This window comes from Ovis aries, chromosome 13, assembly GCF_016772045.2.
Source record: "Ovis aries strain OAR_USU_Benz2616 breed Rambouillet chromosome 13, ARS-UI_Ramb_v3.0, whole genome shotgun sequence".
In the NCBI taxonomy this organism is placed as follows: domain Eukaryota; kingdom Metazoa; phylum Chordata; class Mammalia; order Artiodactyla; family Bovidae; genus Ovis; species Ovis aries.
Genome location: NC_056066.1, coordinates 72,693,585 through 72,700,646, shown reverse-complemented (window position 1 = coordinate 72,700,646; position 7,062 = coordinate 72,693,585). Strand labels below are relative to the sequence as shown.

At 47.7% G+C, this 7,062-nt stretch overlaps 1 non-coding gene across 1 annotated transcript; it reads left to right on the top strand.

The window, feature by feature from the left end:
* Nucleotides 1-4,448: 4,448 nt before the first annotated feature.
* On the top strand, nt 4,449-4,522 carry TRNAV-CAC (transfer RNA valine (anticodon CAC)). Its single transcript has one exon. It is a non-coding gene; the product is annotated as a tRNA-Val (tRNA).
* The last annotated feature ends 2,540 nt before the right edge of the window (nt 4,523-7,062 follow it).

Sequence of the window (7,062 nt, the reverse complement as noted above, 5' to 3'; positions counted from 1 at the left end):
CATTGCTGCATTTTGTGTGTTCTTTTCCACAACCCTTAATTCCAGAACCAGGAGAGCTCAGGCCGCTTTACGGAAGGAGGGTAATTCTTAGTGGAGCCCCTCGTCACAGGTAGGGAATTTCAAGGCTGTCGCCTCCCTTAATTATTTTCTCCTCAACCCTGGAAACTAAGGATGGGTTGTCACGTATTTCTTAGCTTGCTTTACTCCTTGCCCCTGTGCCACATCTGTGGCTCAGAGCCCTGAGGTCTGTATCTGCCAGATTTGCAAACACTTTTCTTGGCAGTAGGAGGACCGCTAAGCCTCGTAGAAGTAACACAAAGGGCGGTTACAAAGTTGACTCACACGAGGTCATCTGTGAAAACGCCTTCTCACTCTGGAGGCCTGTGTGCCTGTGAGGACTTTCTGTACTTTTTAGCACCCACTCCTTTTGTCAGCCTGACCTGCTCAGTCCTTCCATGCAGTGTCTATAGAAAGTTCAAGGGCTGCAGGATTTGACGCTCCTCCTACGGCAGAACTTCCCAGTTCAAATGCCCTCAGCAGCAGCAAACCCTTCTTGAGTTTATCCTGTGAGCCAGGAGCTGGGACAGGATAATAAAGTCCCTCCCTTCTGAAGCTTGTGGTCCAAAGTCTGCCCCTTCAGAGCTTGAGGCGTGTGCTGGGGTTGCAAAGGTGAATTTGCTACATCTTTGCATCTGAGGAATTTCCAGTCATGGAGAAGATGCCTGATGAGCCGACAGCTGCCATCAAGCGTTCTGAGCGCTGGCCAAGGTCAGCGCCTGGGAACACAGTGCAGGGGGCCACCAGCTGCCCTGCGGAATCATGGGCTGTTTCCCCGGGACCTAGTTCTTTTGGGTCTGGAAGGATGGGGAAAGGTTCAAACGGTTGGGCAAAGAAGAGAACCCAGGAACGTGAGAAGAGCACACACAGAGGCACGGGCATGCGGTGCCACGATTTTCATTCAGATAGCTCTTTTCAAGAGACCTGACTTTCCCCTAATGGTCAAGAGCAACGGAAGGAAACATGGCAAACTAAAAGAAAGGCAGTGGGGATCTGGATGCGCCCTGCTGTGCCATCAGAGCCCTCAGCTAGAAGTGCGAATGCCTGCTTTCAGCTGGCTTCCCCCACTGCTTTATCTGCTCTTCTGTGTGACCCTGACCGAGTCACTCAACATCTCTGGGCCTCAATTTCCATATCTGATAAATGGTGGGCACAGATTGGTTAACCTCACCAACTCTTCGACTCTATTTCTCTGTTCCGCTTGATGAAAAGTTCTCCCAAGCGGGTTAGGACTTTTATTTAAGGAAACAACATGAAAAGAAACTCCCACTCTGCTGAGGTGGCAGCTGGCTTCCCAGTGAGTGATGGGGAAGCCGATCTCTGGGTGCACTTGATCATATCCCGGCTTTTCTCTGCATCAACGATCAATTAATGCAGTTCAGTTCAGAACCAATGCAGTTCAGACCTGATTGCTTGGCTTCATAGCAAGTTCCTGGGCACGGAGAGCTGGACCTGGCTCCCAGAGGGATGAACTTCAGAAGGCTTTTACAAAAAAGTCTCCAAAATAAAACCAATTTCAGTATCTATCAAGAAGAAGGCAGGTTCTGTTAAGGGAAACCCTGTACAGTATAGTCACCTTCAGAAATTGTAGAAACCCCTAATGCAGTCTCTGGGGAGTTTTAAAGTTGAACACACACAGCACAGAAAACAGGTCTTTCCATACCCTGGGGAGAGGGGAGATAGTACATTGGGCCCATGTAATTACTTGGTAACCTTGTTGTATCCAAACTTAAAATGTACAGACCTGGGAGTTCCCTGGTGGTCTAGTGGTTAGAACTCAGGGCTTTCCCTGCCTCGGCCTGGGTTCAATCCCTGGTTGGGGAACTGAGATCCCACAAGTTGTGCAGCGTGGCCAAAAACAAAAACAAACCAAAAATTTGTGCAGACCCAGCAATCTCTGTCTAGGGATTTAGGCTAGGGAGTGCTCACCAAAGTGGGCAAAGATAAACAGAAAAGATTTTATTGCAGTTATTTGTGATAGTGAAAAGTTGTCAAGATTTATCTGTTGCCAATCAGATAAATAAATTATGGTAACTGTATCGGGGGCTTCTCTAGTGGATCAGATGGTAAAGAATCTGCCTGCAATGCAGGAGACCCAGGTTCAATTCTTGGCTCAGGAAGATCCCCTGGAGAAGCGAATGGCAACCTGCTACAATATTCTTGCCTGGAGAATTCCATGGACAGAGGAGGCTGGCAGGCTACAGTCCATGGGGTCGCACAGAGTTGGACACAACTGAGCAAATAATGTACATACCTATCAAGAATATAATACAGTCACTACAAAGAATAAATAGTGTTATATTTAGGGAATCTAGAAGCAGAAAGACTGTGTTTGTGCTGTGCTAGAACTTGTAGCTGTGTGTCCTTGGTCAGGTCAGAATCTTGGAGCCTCTTTGTGAAAGGTAAGATGGGGATAATGCCACACCTTACTCAACATTGATTGCCCCACTAGTTGAGGGGGCACAGTGTTAATTCAGAGCCACTGTTCTGCCCTCTGGGGGTTTATAGTCTAGCCAGGCACAGGCAAATCCAAAAGGGTGCAAAGTATCAAAGGCAGAATGTTTCCCCACCCTATCCCAACACTGTCCCAGCTCAGGCAGAGATGATGTTCCTAACATTTGCAGAAAAGCAGAGAAGGGGACTTGCCTGGTGGTCCAGTGGCTGAGACTCTGCACTCCCAATGCAGGGGTCCCTGGGTTCAATCCCTTGTCAGGGAACTAGATCCCACATGCTGCAACTAAGAGTTCACAGGCCTCAACCTATAGGAGCCCACAGGCTGTAACTAAGGCCCAGTGCAGTCAATTAAATAAATAATATACTGGGGGGAAAAGAAAGAAAAGGAAGGAGAAGATTATTCTGCTTCTGCCATACACACTGGCTGTGTGACCTTGAACAAGTTCCTCAGTTTCTGCACCTGTAAAATGGAAATAATGTAAGTACCTAACCTGTAGAGTTGTTGTGAGGATTAAATAAATCGACTTACAAAGGGCTTCCTTAGAACAGGGAGGCACTATATAAATATTTTTCAAGTGCACAGTAAGTCCCTAATGTGCCATCAATACTATAACTACTTTAAAATCAGAAAAAAGAAACCTCAGAGATGTCAACGTTTCAATTTTAATTGACTCAGAGGTAGTTAAAATACACAGTCAAACGTGGAAGGCCATGTCCCAGGATCTCTAGAACAAGCGAGTCTCTGGGATTGCAGTCTGATTTCAGGGTTAACTAGGGGGTGGGGGAGAGTGAGAGGTGTTTTCAGGGAGAGCTGAAGGGAAAGGACATCCATGCATCGCTGGGGTCCTTTGGGCCAACATAAAGTAAGTGAATGCTGTCCCCTTGGAGCTAAGCTAAGGGCTGCATGGCCCTGGTTTCCAGGCTGCTTATTTGAGGGATTGGGCTGGGAGCCTTATCACTTCCCTGTCTTCTCTGCCAGGGCATCGCTCCCGCGGGGTGTGTGTCTGAGTACCCAGGAGGTGCGTAGGTGGGGTAGCCTGAGAGCTACTCTGATTAGCATCTTAATTTCTAGAGCAAAGGTATCAGGCCCCACCTGAGCACACAGCTGTCACCCTTTCCCAGCTTCACTTTTCTCATGCTTTAAAAAAAAATTTTTTTTAATTGGAGGATAATTGCCTTACAATGTTCTGTAGATTTCTCCTATACAACAAAGTGAATCAGCCATGAAGATCCCCTGGAGAGGGAAAGGGCTACCCACTCCAGTATTCTTGCCTGGAAAATTCCATGAACAGGGGAGCCTGGTGGTCTACAGTCCAGGGGGCTCCAAAGGGTTGTAAAGGACTGACCACACACTTACCCATGGATACATATGTCCCCTCCCTTTTGACATGGAGGGAACCTCCCTCCCAAACCCCATCCCACAGCTCTAAGTTGTTACAAAGTACCACCATGAGCTTCCTGTGTTACACAGCAACTTCCCACTAGCTATCTATTTTACATATTTTCATGCCTTCTTGCCTTCAGTTTGCATCTCCTGAGCATCTGCCAGGGATGGGGAGGGATGCAGGGCTGAATAGATGGGGGCATAAACTGACTCTTACCTGGAGTTATTAGAAGCCTTGAACTAGAGCAAGCAGACTGTTCAAATCCTGCCTTTCAATGCCTCAGCTGTGTGACCTTAGGCAAGTCACTTAACCTCTCTGGGCTTGTTACGCAACTATGAAACGGGGATGATTCTTTCTACATAACTGGTCTTTGACTGATTTAATGAGATCATAGACAGGAAGGTATGTCATAAGTTTTAAAATGTTGAGCTGAGAGATTTACTTTGGTGACTGTCTCTCTCAGAAGCCAGGACACTGTAACTTCTACATGTCCCCAGTAACCTGAACTGGCTTGGTGTCTTTAATATAATTTTTAAAATGCAGCATTGGGACTTCCCCATGGTCCAGTGGCTAAGACTCTGCACTCACAATGCAGGGGGCCCGGGTTCAATCCCCGGTCAGGGAATGAGATCCAATACGCTACAACTAAGAGTCTGCAGGCTGCAGCTCAAGATTCCACATTACGCAATGAAGATCAAAGATCCCTTGTGCCACAGCTAAGACCAGGGCAGCCAAAGAAATAAATTTTAAAATGCAGCATTGACTAAGAATTAGTAACAACTAACAAACATTTAACGAACATTTGTTGTGAACTTTTAAATCTGCTGCCTGATATTTTTAGTGAATTATCTCAGCTGTAGTTCCCAACTAGGCCATAGAGGAAACAGGAAGGGCTTTGGCTTCATCCCAGCTCTGCCACTGTACTAGTCAGCTATTGCAGTAATAACCTGCAAACCTGATGATTTATGACAGCAAATGCTCACAGGTAGCTGCAGCTCTGCGGATATGGGCTGGCCTCAGTTGGTGAGCTCTGCTCCTGGCAAGCTGGACTTGGTCCCGGGCCACAAGCTGGGCTCGAGTCTGTTCTACTTTCATTCTAAGATCCAAGTGAAAAACGCAGCAACTGTAATACCTGGGGCCAGATTACCCTGGTGGTTCAGTGGTTAAGAATCCACCTGCCAGTGCAGGGGAAACCAGTTTGATCCTAGGTCTGGGAAGATTCCACATGCTGTGGGGCAACTAAATCCACGTGCTACAACTACTGAAACTGCAGCCTGTGCTCCACAACAAGAGAAGCCACTGCAGCGAGAAGCCCACGCTCTGCAACTAGGAATTAGCCCCCGTTCGCCGTAACTAGAGGGGCCTGGCACACAAAGACCCAGTGCAGCCAAATACAAAGAATTAATTAATTAATTACTTTTTAAGACTATGTCTATAATACCAGGGGCCTGTTCTTCTTGTGATGAACACTGAGGCACCCACATGGCATGTTTAAAGCCTCTGCTCCCATCACATCCTTCCACTAACAGTCCACTGGTCACAGGGGCAATTCTCTCGGGCAGGGAATATACTCCACCCATAGTCAGAGGTGCTGCAGTCACATGTCAAGCGTTATGAATGTATAAACCTATTTGTTGTTTAGTTGCTAGGTGGTATCTGAATCTTTTGTGACCCCATGGATTGTAGCCTGCTAGGCTCCTCTGTCCCTGCGATTTCCCAGGCAAAAATACTGGAGTGGGTTGCCATTTCCTTCTCCAGGGGATCTTCCCCACCCAGGGATTGAGCCCAGGTCTCTTTTGTCTACCTGTATGGGCAGGTGGCTTCTTTACCCTTGAGCCACCAGGGAAGCCCATCAGGGAATCCAACAATCCAATCTACCACTTGCACCGAGGGTGCTAACTCTCTGAGCTGGCTGTTTCCTCATCAGTGAAGCATGAGAAACTATGCTGGGGACTTCCCTGGTGGTCCAGTGGCTGAGATTCCACGCTCCCCACGCAGGGAGCCCAGGTTCAACTTCTGGTCCTAGAACTGGATCCCACATGCTGCAACTAAAAAGCCTACATGCCACAACGAAGACCTGGTGCAGTCAAATAAACATAGACATGTGTGTGTAAAACAATGCGTTGCAGAGTTAGAGAGAATTTCTGTGAATTTCCTACTTCCTGGTTAGGACTCAAAGGATGGCAGCTACTGTTATCAGCTCCATTGAGAGAAGAGAAAACTAAGGGTTTTAGGCAATGTGGGCCCAGGTTGCAAGGGAAGAACCAAATAGGTCTTCGGAAATATGCTGTTATGACCTGGGCAGTAGATTCTGTGACTTTGGCAATGAGCAGCCAATGAGCTGAAGATGACACAGCACAACCTTCAGCAGCGCTTACTGTCCTCCCAACAGCATCTTTCTGTGAATGCTGGAGAGACTTTCTCAACAGTGGAAACACTGGGGGCACCCATTACCACAACCCTGGTGCTGGTGGTGCTGTCTGTCTTCATGACTAGACTGAACTCTGATAGCCCCACCTCCTCTTCATCTCTGCGTCCCTCCAAGGGACCTCACAGAAGGTCCAGCAATGGATGGATTCTGGGTAATCGTTTGCATGTTGACTCTTGTCCACACCGCAGCTCTCACTTGGCTCTCTAGCTCACTCATAGTGGGATCCTGACCAAACCAGGCATGTGCCCATCCCAGGCTTCAGTTTCTGCATATGTAGAACAGGGAGGTGGGAGCTCACAGAAGCTTTGAGTCTACAGTTCTCCCTAGAAGTCTGTCTGTGCCTCTTCTCATTTAGTTTCTCCTTAAAATCTGCTCTCTCCTTCCTGAGCAATAGGCTGGCCAACCAGGGACTGCATTTCCCAGCCTCCTTTGCGGCTGCTTGAGACCCAGCAATTAAATTCTTAGCCTTGAACCAAGATCGGAAATCACTTGGCCCTCTTGCACGACGGGGCCTTAAAATACTGGACAGGTGCTCTAATATCCTCTCTATCCTTTCATATCAGATAAAACCTGGTCTCTCCAGCTCAAGCCTTGGGATCCCCCAAAGGCATCAGTCATTTCCTCTTTCTTTATAGAAGTGAAATGGTCAAAACTGATGACAGAGTCGGGAGAGTCAGGTTCACAGAGTCTGAATGGTGTGTCTCTACCCCTCTAGCCCTGACTTCTGGGAACGAG